This window comes from Globicephala melas, chromosome 14 (genome assembly GCF_963455315.2).
Source record: "Globicephala melas chromosome 14, mGloMel1.2, whole genome shotgun sequence".
Classification (NCBI taxonomy): Eukaryota; Metazoa; Chordata; class Mammalia; order Artiodactyla; family Delphinidae; genus Globicephala; species Globicephala melas.
The window spans coordinates 43698069-43714704 of record NC_083327.1 but is presented as its reverse complement, the minus strand read 5'-3'; the positions used below and the strand labels follow the sequence as shown (position 1 = coordinate 43714704).

Genomic DNA, 16636 nt, shown 5'->3' with positions numbered 1-16636 from the left:
TCTTAATGATCTTTTGAGATTTTTTTCTTTGAAAAATAAATAATGAGTCACGAAATTACTTACCTATTAATCAGTATATATGGCACAAGTGTAATACAACATTATTATTTTTCAGTAAATTGTGGAAGGAGAAAGTTATATTTAGTAAAGTACTGAGTTTAGAAAACAGCTTAAGTAACACCTGGGCCCTGGGTTCCTCAGAGTCTTTAGGAAATGATGCTGAGTCATGTAAGAACTCTGAAACCTCATAAGGGAAAATTATGTAACTCACTGGAAAATAATGCCAGTAGCTTTAATAGAGCAGAGAGACAATATATTCAAAGCAAAGTATAAAAAAAACTCTGCTAAGCTTAGGGAATTTCATATGCGAAAAACAATTAAACAATTAAAGCAATATCAGTTACGGACGCACGGGCTCAGCGGCCATGGCTCACGGGCCCAGCCGCTCCGCGGCACGTGGGATCCTCCAGGACCGGGACATGAACCCATGTCCCCCGCATCGGCAGGAGGACTCTCAACCACTGTGCCACCAGGGAAGCCCCTGTTTGGTTCTTATAAATGGATTCTAAATTTGCTTGAAACGAAGGATATAACCATGGCTTTATATAATGATAAAATTGGGGTTTCTCATTGCACAGAATTTTCACATGTATTTCCAGGCATATCATTTATTAAACCAACATAATTTAAATTTTAAGTATATTAAAAAGTATATATAACATTAGGTACCTGACTTTAAATGATTGATGAGGATGAATAAGGAAAACAGCTGTAAAGACACAGGGTCCAGAAGACTTAATGAGTACTTTGTGAACTTAGCAAGATTTTAATGGTTTTGTCTGATGGTAAATGAAGTAAGAAAATGAGTAATTCAACCAGTTTTTACTCCTGCTTTTGTATACTTCTAAATCCTATAAGACTACCAAGCTAAAAATTGGATCTGCTATCTGTTCCAATATCCATGACACAGTTCAATTAAAGTATTCTATAATAAGTAACATTAATTAAAAATTAGAATTTAAGACTACATCTGGTTCTTGTTGATGTGATGGGTAATTATTAGCATTCTAGCATTAGGCATTTTAGATTGGTTTTTATTTTCAACAATAATAAAAAAAGATGTTTAAGAAAATACAAAGCTAATATACTTCAGGTTACCAATGGAGAAAAAAACTTTGAAAATAACTGATTTGTGCTTATTTTTGATTGATTAAATTCATTTTGTCTGAAGCCCTTAGTGATATCCTTGGAAATTTCTCTCCTCTTCCTTCTCTCCTCCCTCCCATGAATATTTATGGTTTAGAAGGCAGCAACATTTTTTGCATATTCTTTTCCCAAAGGAACATTATTTTTCCATTTTTAATCACTTCATAGGTGATTGGTCTCTGATAGCCAAGGGAATTAGTGGGCCAGACTTCACTTCTAGGTAAACCTACGGGTCCAAGAGTGTCTTCATTTGTCTCTTGGGCTGAGAAAATTGAACATACCTTTGCCTTTCACTCTCTTTTCACACATTATGTAAATTGGTAAGAATAAAAGTAATGTGATTGGGAGTATAGTTTGACAGACAGTATCATGTAATATAATACCCAAATTATTATAAGCTAGAAATAGTGCCTTGGGGCACCGCATTTATTGTGAATAAGTATTTGCATTTACACATTTTTGTCTAGAGTTTAGACATGCAAAATAAATCACAGTGTGGAAAGTACAATTGTTTTCAAAAGGGTAACAAAGAGATAGCAAATGCAGTTTCTTCCAACAAAGAGCTTTTAATCTATTTGGACAAGTAAAGCACAGAGAAATAAGTCAGATTATACAAGAGTTAATAATAAATACAAATTTCTATATGGATTGACATGGCCATTATAAATTATCCTTCTGTATTTCATATGTAAACAAGTTCAGTGCATACAGAAGCTTAAGCAAAAACTACAAAAACATTTTATTCGTGTGTTGACAGGAGAATATATTTCCTAATGATTTGGACTTTAGACATAGGAAAATTAGATGCTTGATTCTTTTTTAAAATTTTTTTTTAACATCTTTATTGGAGTGTAATTGTGTTACAATGGTATGTTAGTTTCTGCTGTATAACAAAGTGAATCAGCTATACGTATACATATACCCCATATCTCTTCCCTCTTGCATCTCCCTCCCTCCCACCCTCCCTATCCCACTCTCTCGGTGGTCACAGAGCACCAAGCTGATCTCCCCGTGCTATTTGGCTGCTTCCCACGAGCTATCTATTTTATATTTGGTAGTGTATATATATCCATGCCACTCTCTCACTTGGTCCCAGCTTACCCTTCCCCATCCCCGTGTCCTCAAGTCCATTCTCCACATCTGCGTCTTTATTCCTGTCCTGCCCCTAGATTCATCAGAAACATTTTTTTTTTAGTTTCCATATATACGTGTTAGCATACGGTATTTGTTTTTCTCTTTCTGACTTACTTCACTGTGTATGACAGACTCTAGGTCCATCCACCTCACTACAAATAACTCAATTTCATTTCTTTTTATGGCTGAGTAATATTCCATTGTATATATGTGCCACATCTTCTTTATCCATTCATCTGTCACTGGACACTTAGGTTGCTTCCATGTCCTGGCTATTGTAAACAGAGCTGCAATGAACATTGTGGTACATGACTCTTTTTGAATTATGGTTTTGAATTATGGTTTTCTCAGGATATATGCCCAGTAGTGGGATTGCTGGGTCATATGGTAGTTCTATTTTTAGTTTTTAAAGGAACCTCCATACTGTTCTCCATAGTGGCTGTATCAATTTACATTCCCACCAACAGTGCAAGTGGGTTCCCTTTTCTCCACACCCTCTCTAGCATTTATTGTTTGTAAATTTTTTGATGATGGCCATTCTGACTGGTGTGAGGTAATACCTCATTGTAGCTTTGATTTACATTTCTCTAATGATTACTGATGTTGAGCATCCTTTCATGTGTTTGTTGGCAATCTGTATATCTTCTTTGGAGAAATGTCTATTTAGGTCTTCGGCCCATTTTTGGATTGGGTTGTTTGTTTTTTGATATTGAGCTGCATGAGCTGCTTGTATATTTTGGAGATTAATCCTTTGTCAGTTGCTTCATTTGCAAATATTTTCTCCGATTCTGAGGGTTGTCTTTTCCTCTGGTTTACGGTTTGCTTTGCTGTGCAAAATCTTTTAACTTTCATTATGTCCCATTTGTTTATTTTTGTTTTTATTTCCATTTCTCTAGGAGGTGGGTCAAAAAGGCTCTTGCTGTGATTTATGTCATAGAGTGTTCTGCCTATGTTTTCCTCTAAGAGTTTGATAGTGTCTGGTCTTACATTTAGATCTTTAATCCATTTTGAGTTTATTTTTGTATATGGTGTTAGGGAGTGTTCTAATTTCATTCTTTTATATGTAGCTGTCCAGTTTTCCCAGCACCACTTATTGAAGAGGCTGTCCTTTCTCCATTGTATATTCTTGCATCCTTTATCAAAGGTAAGTTGACCATAGGTGCATGGGTTTATCTCTGGGCTTTCTGTCCTGTTCTATTGATCTATATTTCAGTTTTTGTGCCACTGCCATACTGTCTTGATTACTGTAGCTTTGTAATATAGTGTGAAGTCCGGGAGCCTGATTCTTCCAGCTCCGTTTTTCTTTCTCGAGATTGGTTTGGCTATTTGGGGTCTTTCGTGTTTCCATACAAATTGTGAAATTTTTTGTTCTACTTCTGTGGAAACTGCCATTGATAGTTTGATAGGGATTGCATTGAATCTGTAGATTGCTTTGGGTAGTATAGTCATTTTCACAATGGTGATTCTTCTAATCCAAGAACATGGTGTATCTCTCCATCTGTTTGTATCATCTTTAATTTCTTTCATCAGTGTCTTATAATTTTCTGCATACAGATCTTTTATCTCCTTAGGTAGGTTTATTACTAGGTACTTTATTCTTTCTGTTGCAGTGGTAAATGGGAGTGTTTCCTTAATTTCTCTTTCAGATTTTTCATCATTAGTCTATAGGAATGCAAGAGATTTCTATGCATTAATTTTGTATCCTGCTATGTTACTAAATTCATTGATTAGCTCTAGTAGTTTTCTGGGAGCATCTTTAGGATTCTCTATATATAGTATCATGTCATCTGCAAACAGTGACAGTTTTACGTCATCTCTCCCAATTTGGATTCCTTTTATTTCTTTTTCTTCTCTGATTACTGTGGCTAAAACTTCCAAAAATATGTTGAATAATAGGATGAGAGTGGACAAATTTGTCTTGTTCCTGATTTTAGAGGAAATGGTTTCTGGTTTACACCATTGAGAACGAGGTTGGCTGTGTGTTTGTCATGTATGGCCTTTATTATGTTGAGGTAAGTCCCCTCTTTGCCTACTTTCTGGAGGGTTTTTATCATAAATATGTGTTGAATTTTGTTGAAAGTTTTTTCATCTATTGAGATGATTATATAGTTTTTAATCTTCAATTTGTTAATATGGTGTGTCACATGATAGATTTGCGTATATTGAAGAATCCTTGCATTCCTGGGATAAACCCCAGTTGATCATAGTGTATGATCCTTTTAATGTGCAGTTGGATTCTGTTTGCTAGTATTTTGTTGAGGATTTTTGCATCTATGTTCATGAGTAATATTGGCTGGTAATTTTCTTTCTTTGTGACATCTTTGTCTGGTTTTGGTATCAGGGTGATGTGGCCTTGTAGAATTAGTTGGGGCGTGTTCCTCCCTCTGCTGTATTTTAGGAGAATTTGAGGATAGGTGTTAAGTCTTCTCTAAATGTTTGATAGAATTCTCCTGTGAAGCCATCTGGTCCTGGGCTTTTGTTTGTTGGAAGATTTTTAATCACAGTCTCAATTTCAGTGCTTGTGATTGGTCTGTTTATAGTTTCTATTTCTTCCTGGTTCAGTCTCGGAAGGTTGTGCTTTTCTAAGAGCTTGTCCATTTCTTCTAGGTTGTCCATTTTATTGGCAAAAAGTTGCTTGTAGTAATCTCTCATGATCCTTTGTATTTCTGCAGTGTCAGTTGTTACTTCTCCTTTTTCATTTCTAATTCTTTTAATTTGACTCTTCTCTGTTTTTTTCCTGATGAGTCTGGCTAATGGTTTAACAATTTTGTTTATGTTCTCAAAGAACCAACTTTTAGTTTTGTTGATCTTTGCTATTGTTTTCTTCATTTCTCTATCATTTATTTCTGATCTGATCTTTATGATTTCTTTCCTTCTGCTAACTTTGGTTTTTTGTTGTTGTTGTTCTTCTTTCTCTAATTGCTTTATGTGCAAGGTTAGGTTGTTTATTTGAGATGTTTCCTGTTTCTTAAGGTAGGATTATATTGCTATAAACTTCTTTCTTAGAACTGCTTTTGCTGCATCCCATAGGTTTGGGGTTGTCGTGTTTTCATTGTCATTTGTTTCTAGGTATTTTTTGATTTCCTCTTTGATTTCCTCAGTGATCTCTTGCTTATTAAGTAGTGTATTGTTTAGCCTCCATGTGTTTGTATATTTTACAGATCTTTTCCTGTAATTAATATCTAGTCTCATACCATTGTGGTCAGAAAAGATCCTTGATACGAGTTCAATTTTCTTAAATTTACCAAGGCTTGATTTGTGACCCAAGATATGATCTATCCTGGAGAATATTCCATGAGCACTTGAGAAAAATGTGTATTCTGTTATTTTTGGATGGAATGTCCTATAAATATCAATTAAGTCCATCTTGTTTAATGTATCATTTAAAGCTTGTGTTTCCATATATATTTTCATTTTGTATGATCTGTCCATTGGTGAAAGTGGGGTGTTAAAGTCCCCTACTATGATCATGTTACTGTTGATTTCTCCCTTTATGACTGTTAGCCTTTGCCTTATGTATTGAGGTGCTCCTATGTTGGGTGCATGAATATTTACAAATGTTATATCTCCTTCTTGGACTGATCCCTTGATCATTATGTAGTGTCCTTCTTTGTCTCTTGTAATAGTCTTTATTTTAAAATCTATTTTGTCTGATATGAGAATTGCTATTCCAGCTTTCTTTTGATTTCCTTTTGCATAGAATATCTTTTTCCGTCCCCTCACTTTCAGTCTGTATGTGTACCTATATCTGAAGTGGGTCTCTTGTAGACAGCATATATATGGGTCTTGTTTTTGTATCCATTCAGCCAGTCTATGTCTTTTGGTTGGAGCATTTAATCCATTTACATTTAAGGTAGTTATTGATATGTATGTTCCTATTACCATTTTCTTAATTGTTTTGCATTTATTATTCTAGGTCTTTTCCTTCTCTTGTGTCTCCTTCCTAGAGAAGTTCTTTTAGTATTTGTTGTAAAGCTGGTTTGGTGGTGATGAATTCTCTTAGCTTTTGCTTGTCTGTAAAGGTTTTAATTTCTCCATCAAATCTGAATGAGATCCTTGCTGGGTAGAGTAATCTTGGGTGTAGGTTTTTCTCTTTCATCACTTCAAATATGTCCTGCCACTCCCTTCTGGCTTGCAGAGTTTCTGCTGAAAGATCAGCTGTTAACCTCATGGGGATTCCCTTGTATGTTTTTGTTGTTTTTCCCTTGCTGCTTTCAATATTTTTTCTTTGTATTTAATTTTTGATGGTTTGATTAATATGTGTCTTGGCATGCTTCTCCTTGGATTTATCCTATATGGGACTCTTTGTGCTTCCTGGACTTGATTGACTATTTCCTCTCCCATATTAGGGAAGTTTTCAACTATAATCTTTTCAAATATTTTCTCAGTCCCTTTCTTTTTCTCTTCTTCTTCTGGGACCCCTATAATTTGATTGTTGGTGCATTTAATGTTGTCCCTGAGACTGTCCTCAATTTGTTTCATTCTTTTTTCTTTATTCTGCTCTGCAGTAGTTATTTCCACTGTTTTATCTTCCAGGTCACTTATCCGTTCTTCTGCCTCAGTTATTCTGGTATTGATTCCTTCTAGAGAAGTTTTCATCTTATTTATTGTGTTGTTCATCATTGTTTGGTTTCCCTTTAATTCTTCTAGGTCCTTGTTAAACGTTTCTTGTATTTTCTACATTCTATTTCCAAGATTTTGCATCATCTTTACTATCATTACTCTGAATTCTTTTTCAGGTAGACTGCCTAGTTCCTCTTCATTTGTTTGGTCTGGTGGGTTTTTACCTTGCTCCTTCATCTGCTCTGTGTTTCTCTGTCTTCTCATATTGCTTAACTTACTGTGTTTGGGGTCTCCTTTTCAGACGCTGCAGGTTCGTAGTTCCTGTTGTTTTTGGTGTCTGTCCCCAGTGGCTCAAGTTAGTTTAGTTGTTTGTGTAGGCTTCTTGGTGGAAGGGACTGGTGCCTTAGTTCTGGTGGTTGAGGGTGGATCTTGTCTTTCTGGTGGGCAGGACCGTGTCTGGTCTTGTGTTTTGGGGTGTCTGTGGCCTTATTATGATTTTAGGCAGCCTCTCTGCTAATGGGTGGGGTTGTGTTCCTGTGTTGCTAATTGTTTGGCATAGGGTATCCAACACTGTAGCTTGCTGGTCATTGAGTGGAGCTGGGTCTTAGCCTTGAGATGGAGATCTCTAGGAGACCTTTCACCATTTGATATTACGTGGAGCCGGGAGGTCTCTTGTGGACCAATGTCCTGAACTCGGCTCTCCCACCTCAGAGGTACATGCCTGACACCTGGCCGGAGCACCAAGACCCTGTCAGCCACACGGCTCAGAAAAAAAGAAATAAAGAAGGAAAAATAAAATAAAGTAATTAAAATAAAAAGTTTTAAAAATTATTAAAAATTAGAAAAATTAAAATGTAATAAAAAAAAGAAAACAAAGGAAAGAAAGAAGAGAGAAACCAAACCAAAAAACAAATCCACCAATGATAGCAAGCGCTAAAAACTATACTAAAAAAAAAAAAAAGACAGACAAAACCCTAGGAGAAATGGTAAAAGCAAAGCGATACAGACAAAAATCACACAAAGAAGCATACACACTCACAAAAACAGAAAAGGGAAATATATATATATATCTGTATATTAAAAATAAAAAGGAAGAGAGCAACAAAATCAATAAACAAATCTACCAATGATAATGAACTCTAAATACTAAACTAAGGTAAACATAAAACGAGAAACAAGTTAGATGCAGAAAGCATACCCTAAGTTTTCAGTTGCTCCCAATGTCCACTGCCTCAATTTGGGATGATTTGTTGTCTATTCAGGTTTTCCACAGATGCAGTGTGCATCAAGTTGATTGTGGAGATGTAATCCACTGCTTCTGTGGCTGCTGGGAGAGATTTCCCTTTCTCTTCTTTGTTTGCACAGCTCCTGGGGTTCAGCTTTGGGTTTGGCCCCGCCTTTGCATGTAGGTCGCCTGAAGGCGTCTGTCCCCGCCCGGACAAGACTGAGTTAAGGTAGCAGCTGATAGGCGGCTTTGGCTTACTCAGGCCAGGGAGAGAGAGGGATATGGAATGTGGGGTGAGCCTGCGGCAGCAGAGGCCAACATGATGTTGCAACAGTCTGAGGCGCACCGTGTGTTCTCTTGGGGAAGTTGTCCCTGGATCACGGGACCCTGGCAGTGGCGGGCTGCACAGGCTCCCGGGAGGGGAGGTGTGGATAGTGACCTGTGCTTGCACACAGGCTTCTTGGTGGCTGCAGTAGCAGCCTTAACGTTTTCATGCCCATCTCTGCTGTCTGCGCTGATAGACACAGCTCGCACCCGTCTCTGGAGCTCGTTTAGGCGGTGCTCTGAATTCCCTCTCCTCGTGCACCCCGAAACAATGGTCTCTTGCCTCTCAGGCAGTTCCTCACTTTTTCCTGGACTCCCTCCCGGCTAACTGTGACGCGCTAGCCCCTTCAGGCTGTGATCACACAGCCAACCCCAGTCCTCTCCCTGGGATCCAACCGAAACCCGAGCCTCAGCTCCCAGCCACGCCCACCCCTGCGGGTGAGCAGACAAGCCTCTCGGGCTGGTGAGTGCTGGTCGGCACCGATCCTCCATGCGGGAATCTCTCCACTTTGCCCTCTGCACCCCTGTTGCTGCCTTCTCTTCCATGGCTCCAAAGCTTCCCCGCCCCCGCCATTCCCCCCGCCCCCATCTCTGCCAGTGAAGCGGCTTCCTAGTGTGTGGAAACCTTTCCTCCTTCACAGCTCCCTCCCAGAGGTGCAGGTCCCGTCCCTATTCTTTTGTCTCTGTTTTTTCTTTTTTCTTTTGCCCTACCCAGGTATGTGGGGAGTTTCTTGCCTTTTGGGAGGTCTGAGGTCTTCTGCCAGGGTTCAGTAGGTGTTCTGTAGGAGTTGTTCCACTTGTAGATGTATTTCTGATGTATTTATGGGGAGGAAGGTGATCTCCACGTCTTACTCCTCTGCCATCTTGAAGGTCTCCCCTAGGTGCTTGATTCTTAGCAGGGATCAAATACATCCTCATGCAAGACCTAATCAAGGCATTGCATTTCCCATATCTTCAGAGTAGACTGTCAAAATCCCAGCTTGCTCCTAGCTGATCAGGAAATAGCATCTATCCTTCAAAATTTCATATCTACTGAAAGACTTAGGGGCCTTTCAACCAAGTTTTGTTCTTTCCAAGAGAACCAAAATTTTCAACAGTGTGGTGTTAAGTATTGTTTACTTTATGAAGAAAAGTTTTTATACCAATATGTTTGGCTAAATGTCAAGGACATTTGTCGCTGAAACTAGAACTGCTTAGTTGTTCAGATAACAAAATGAATTTTTTCAATTTAATTTTGTAACTTGCAATTGAGAACCATCACTATTGCAAGCAAAATAATTTAAAAAAATTTAACTTACGATGGGGTTACATCCCCATTAACCCATTGTAAGTAGAAAATGTATTTAATACTCCTAACCTACCAAACATCATAGCTTAGCCTCGCCGACCTTAAATGTGCTCAGAACATTTACATGAGCCTACAGTTGGGCAAAATCATCTAACAGAAAGTCTATTTTATAATAAAGTATTGAACATCTCATGTAATATATTGAGTACTGTACTGAAAGTGAAAAGCAGAATGGTTGTATGGGTGCAGGATGTTTGTTAATGTGTCGGTTGTTTACCATTGTGACTGCGTTGCTGACCGGGAGCTCACTGCCTCTGCCCAGCATCTTGAGAGAGTATCCACCATATTGCTAGCCCCAGAAAAGATGAAAATTCGAAGTATGGTTTCTACAGAATGCATATTGCTTTTGCACCACTGTAAAGTCCAAAAACTGTAAGTCAGGGACCATCTATATGTACGTAACTTAATGTTTATTAGAATAATCATACAGGAAGGTAACAAGTATTTAGGCTAATCCTAAACCCATTTTAATATGAGGACAAAAGGAAGTCCCATTTTTCCCAGTTCAGTGGTAGAGCCATCCATGACTGGATTTCCTGATAATATAACAGGGGTGGTATAGAATAACAATTAAGAAGGTGAGTTCTGGAATCATATTGCCTAAATTCAAATCCCCAGTTCTGCTGCTTACTATCCGTGTGATCTTGGGTACGTTCAACTCACTGTCTCAATTTCATCATATGTAAAATGCAGATGATAATATTGCCAACGACTTAGGGCTAGTGGAATCAAAGGAGATGAGTCACATAAAGTACTTTGTAAGTCTCAATAAGTATAGACTATTCTCATTGCTACTATTCCACATGGCCTCTCTTGTTTTCTCAAAAATGAAGTCTTGTCATTCATTACTTTGAACTCTGATTGTTCCTTCAGTTTCATTGTTTCCATTAACTTGAAAATGAAGAAACTATAAATAGATAACTTTATATAATTATATAACTGTGTATATATTGGCATATACATATACATAAGTATATAGGAGTTGTGAAAATATTCAAGTAAGAATGTTTAATGGAATACTTTCCTTCTCGGGATAATGATTGCCTTTAAATCTGCAGCTTTGGAACAGCATTTAAATGGCAACCTAATGGCTTTGTCATCATAACCACATAAAAGGTCTGGCAAGATGTGTAAATTTGTACATATGAGCATGGTTGGCAAGGCTTTGAGTTGAAACTGAACCCACCCAACAAGTTGTTTCATCATAACAGTGCCTGGAAATGTTTGTATCTTATTTGCTTGGTGGTTGGCTTTCCAGCTAAACCCATTAGTGAATGGAGTAGGTGGGCAATCAGAAGAGTGTGGGGCAGGAGGTTCTGTCCCTCCAGATTGTTGAGCAGCTGGAGTGAGTCATGTTGAACCCACACCTGACAGCTGTCCATAAGCTTTTAATCCTCAGAATGGCTTCCTTGAAGCAGCAGCTGCCTTAAGCACCACAGAACCAAAAGAGAAATACAACTGCCCAAAGTACCGAAGCTTCCCTCCCACCCTCCACCACTCTGAGAACTTTCACCCACTTTGGGCAGCCATGAAATCTCTCTCCAGCTAAAACCATGAAAACTTCTGAATCCAGGAAAGGACTCTTCAGGAGCACTGAACATACATTTCTTTTTAAAAAGAGAGGATGAGGGCTTCCCTGGTGGCGCAGTGGTTGGGGGTCTGCCTGCCGATGCGGGGGACACGGGTTCGTGCCCCGGTCCGGGAGGGTCTCGCAAGCCGCGGAGCGGCTGGGCCCATGGGTCATGGCCGATGAGCCTGCGCGTCTGGAGCATGTGCTCCAGGCCCGCGTACAGGAAAAAAAAAAAAAAAAAAAGAGAGAGAGGATGATTCTTTTCTCTGTTTCTGTTCATTCCTAAAGGTTTTCTGAGTCAGACTAAAAAGTTCATCAGTAACCATTTTAGCTGAATTGACTAGCTTGCCTGTGCACATTAACTCATTCTCTCGCTCTTTTTTGTCAACTACCTGTAGATAATGAGACAAAGGCTATGAGGCGAGAAGGTATAATTGTGTCTGCTGTTGTGTAGACATGTTGATGAGTGGAACCTTCTTTCTAGCAAAGATAAAATGTATCATTGAAGTGCCTCTTGATCATCATCAGTAGAGGTTTGTTTACTTTTGGGGACCCACAGAGTATGAAAAAGGATGACAGCTTGTGTCATAACCAAAGGTGCCTGCCTTTGTCATGTGCTGGGTTCACTTGTGCGTTGTGGCACTGGGCTCTACCAGAAGCTGTGAAGAGACCGCTGCAGGTTAACAGGTCACATGGCTGCATGCATGATTTGATTTACTCCAGGGTCTAGCTAGTTCACTCAGCTTTATTTCTTAACCTAGCAGAACATTATTTATTAATGAGTTCTTCATGCTTTATTAAGCCTAATGTCAAAACACCTCTGTGAGGCCCTACTAGGCATGTTTTCTCTTGGTGGTAAGGCCTTACAAAGAAAATGAAAAATTATACAGCAGTGCCCCAGTTAAAACCCGATAGATATCAGTTCAAATTCTCTTGAACCTGTCAAATGGTATTTCTGGGTCTTTGTGAAAGACGCAGTACGGAATTGAAATGAAAGAACGCCCTCTTTCAGATGTCAGTGATTACAGTCCCTTCAAAACAAAGCAAAGCTTCTGTGGCCCCAGAAGATGGGTGCATTCTTCAGCAAGCCAACACTAACAAGTTCAGCAAGATGGGAAAAACACAGAGTCAGCCTCTACAGCAGTAATGAGGAAGTATAGCTTTATGTGGATATCATAGCAATTTGAGACTAGAAACAAAGTGAAATAACTAAGGACATCTGAGTCATAAGGAGAATGGGCACAGTTCTGCAATGTGCTGGAACTTAGCAGGAGGTGCTGGTGGGAAAGAGAAAAAGAAGCTTCCATGGCTAAGGAGGACAACCAGTGGGTATGATAGCATATAAAAGGCATGGACCTGTCAGCTGAGCTTTCTCCTGGCTTCATGGAAGAGGAGTGAGTTTCAATAGGGCCAAACATGTCATAGCAATGGGGAAATCCAGGCAACTGGATATCAGAGGGTAGATGAGTGCTGGTGTCATGGTGTGAGGCACCAGACACACTGGTCAGTCACTTGTAGGGAGAGACAGAAATGGAACCGGCCAGGGCTCAGGGCCCCAGGCAAGAAAACTAGAGTTCTCTATCCTGAGTTTCATAACAGGAAGCTATTGGATAGAAACCAAGGTGTAAGGGGCAGAGGGAGTAATTATTTTAGCTCAGTAGTGTGTGCAAGGACCCACCCCTGTCACAGGACAGATGAAGTCTATTGGTAGCGAGATCCGACAAGTCATTCTCGATTCTGGGACTGAGGCTGTGTCTGCCCTTCCTGCTGCCACCAGATATCCATGTGCCATGATCAGCTCACGGGCTGGGAGCTTCGATGATTTCTGCTCTGGGGGCTCAGATATGGACTCTGATATAATATCTGCAAAGAGCGTTTTCTGACTTACAATTTGGCACTCTTGCTGTCTAATTTTTGTAACAACTTAGAGTCACTATAGCACACAGCTCAGTATTTAATTATGTAGATTTTGTTACTATCTTTTCTAATTGTTTCTGACATGTGGGTAAGTATTAATTATTGAGCTCCCGTCATTGTGCTAGACATTATTGGGAATAAAAACGTGTCTCAGTGACAAATATTTCAAGACACTTGTAGCAGGGTGAGGAAATATACGTGTATAGCTGTAATCATATTATTAGGTAAATGGTCAAGGTCATGAAAGATAAGGAAAGGCTGAGGCAGTGTCACAGTTTGGAGGAGATGAACGAGGCATGACCACAATGCAGTGTGGGATCCTGAATTGGATCCTGGACCAGAGAAGTGCATTACTGGAAAAACTGGTGAAATCCAAATAAACTCTCCAGTTGAGTTATAAGTATTGCACCAATGTCAATTCTTTCATTTTGAAAATTGTGCTATGGTTCTATGATATATTTACATCTAGGAGAATATGATTCAAGGGTATAATGGAAACTCTCTGCAACTTTTCTATAAGCCTAAATTCATTTCAAATTAAAAGTTTAAAAAGTGAGACTTCCCTGGTGCCTCAGTGGTTGAGAATCCGCCGGCCAGTGCAGGGGGACACGGGTTCAACCCCTGGTCTGGGAAGATCCCACATGCTGCAGAGCAGCTAAGCCCGTGCGCCACAACTACTGAAGCCCGCGCGCCCTAGAGCCCGTGCTCCGCAACAAGAGAAGCCACCACAATGAGAAGCCCGTACACAGCAACGAAGAGTAGCCCCCGCTCGCCACCACTAGAGAAAGCTAGCACGAAGCAACAAAGACCAAATGCAGCCAAAAAAAAAAAAATAAATTTTTTTTGTTTTAATTTAAAAAGTGATAAATCCTATAAGGAAGGCACAACTGAATACATTTAGATGTTCAAAGTAGGAAAAAATTACGTACTTCCAATTGATGAGATAAGGTGAAGCTTCATAGAGGGACAGCTGGTCATTCGAGAATAAAATAAGGGACATTTCCAGGAAGAGCAATTAATGTGGGTAAAGGCATGAAAACAGGAAAAGGGAGGACGCTTCTGGAAAAACAGTGTAAGTAAAATGAAGAGCATTGTAGCCCATGAGGAAGGACTTGGGATTTAGTTTATAGGCGAACAAAGACGCAGGAAGGTGTATGGGACATGGAAAAAGATTCGCAAGCAATTGTTTTTCTTCTTTTTTTTTTTTCGCGGTATGCGGGCCTCTCACTGTTGTGGCCTCTTCCGTTGCAGAGCACAGGCTCCGGACGCGCAGGCTCAGCAGCCATGGCTCACGGGCCCAGCCGCACCACGGCATGTGGGATCCTCCCGGACCGGGGCACAAACCCGTGTCCCCTGCATCGGCAGGCAGACTCTCAACCACTGTGCCACCAGGGAAGCCCTCGCAAGCAATTTGATTTGCTTGCGCTCACCATATGTGAACTGAGGCTGAGTGGGGGACGAAGATGGATTGGAAGGTTGTAGAGATAAAATTGTGAAAGATTTTGAATGCCAGGCAAGGAGTTTGACCTGCCTCTTTTATGCAACAAGATAGCCCTGTACATGTTTGAGCTTATTCCCCAGGAGACTCTAAGTACTTTAAAACTGGAATTGTATCTTATATTGAGATATCTGGGAATACGTGTACAGAGGAAATATCCAAAAGTGGGATGTTATGAATAAAAGAGAGGAAGCTGCAGGAGAAGCTTGAATCTGCAGGCCAGAAGGTGAATACCTGAGAGAAAGGCTTAAAGTAAAGACATATTAGCTAGAATGAAGGCCATACCGACCTACTGCAGTGGGCAAGTTAAGGGTGTTAGAAACACAAGGCAGTATATTTAGAGTTAACTGCTTTAGTTTAAATGTTTGGATAGAGAGAAAATAGATTTCTTTGATGGAATTGCAAAAGTACACATATCTAAGTTAATTAGAAGACTATTAAAATGTTAAATAGGGCTTCCCTGGTGGCGCAGTGGTTGAGAGTCCGCCTGCCGATGCAGGGGACTCAGGTTCGTGCCCTGGTCCGGGAGGATCCCCCATGCCGGGGAGCGGCTGGGCCCGTGAGCCATGGCCGCTGAGCCTGCGCGTCTGGAGCCTGTGTTCCACAACGGGAGAGGCCACAACAGAAAATGTTAAATAATATTAGAAGTTCTCTATGAGTAAAAGCAGTTTTGATCCAGTAAATTGTACTTGTTATCAGGAAATAATAAAACTCCACTGCCATTTTTGTTTTTCCTACCAGAACCTGTAGAATATGAGTGTTGATGTCTTGCTTTTTGGGTTCAAGAGGAGGAGTGATAAATTAGAGGGGTGCTCATTACTCTGGAACAGTAATGCAAAAAGAGCAATAAAACATCAGCATCACCACGTATTCCTGAATATCCTAACCCAATGGCAGGAGCTTCCCATTGGAAAAACATATCAGGAGTTTGGAATACTGTATCAACCGTGACCATGACTACAACTTTTCAGAAGGCCAAGCCTGCCCTCATTTGAAGAAGCTCCATGTCTCCTGGAGGGGAGACGCTTTTTAACTCCCAGTCTAACTCCTACTAAGTCCTGGTAAGCAAACACTTTAACCGTTTAGCAAGCAGAGACTCCATTAACACAAACGCTTTTGATGTGAGATCAGTGAGAAGCAGTTAGAGACCACACCCACAGCCATGCCTGAAATAACACATTCTGGTTGCCAGTTCTCACAAAACCACTGCAAAGTGTTATAGTATGTCATTCTATCATGTTTCCCTTAAGGCTGAAAAACAATGCGGGACACATAACATGTGCGCATGACACTTGACGGTATTTTTTTTCCCATTCATTATGTTTTAGCCATTAGCAATCACCTTACATGCTCTCTCAATAATTCCAAAGGCTCTGAGAATTCAGTCTATTATGAATTCCATTTGATTCTTCTAGCTTAGTCTGTTATGCCAAGTCTTTTCTGTACCACTGTAGTGTCATAATTGGAAATAATTTTTTGGTCCTTCTGTATAATCTGGGAATTAATTAATGAAAACTGGTTTTTAACACATTTTTTTCTGACATATATAAAGTTAAACACATCTTAGTAAATGAAGTCTTTGTTTTAATGGAATATGGCATAATTTTAGTAACTATGTTCATGAGACTCATAAATCCTAAAGTTAATAGAAAGGAAAATTATTTATATAAGCATCACATAAAATATGTGTATAATTTTATCTTTAATTTTACTATTATAAAAGCATTTCTAGAATGATTCCTAGGAACCAGTGGCATCCTAGAAATCAAATTTGCAGATGGCATGAAACTGAGGGATAACTTATAACACGGAAGCTAGAACCAAGACTCAGAAAGATCTGTACTGGCTATA

General features: G+C 39.7%; 1 protein-coding gene across 7 annotated transcripts in view; it reads left to right on the top strand.

Moving 5' to 3' along the window:
- The window catches only part of HS3ST5 (heparan sulfate-glucosamine 3-sulfotransferase 5), a 292419-nt gene that overhangs the window by 117836 nt on the left and 157947 nt on the right, over positions 1-16636 (top strand). Inside the window, exon 1 of one of the 7 annotated variants that reach the window (XM_060283541.1) lies at positions 3435-3484. The exons of the other annotated variants lie outside the window; for them this stretch is intronic. The gene's annotated coding sequence lies outside the window, so the exon portion shown is untranslated. Of the gene's footprint in view, positions 1-3434; positions 3485-16636 lie in introns of those variants that run through there. 7 annotated transcript variants of the gene reach the window in all.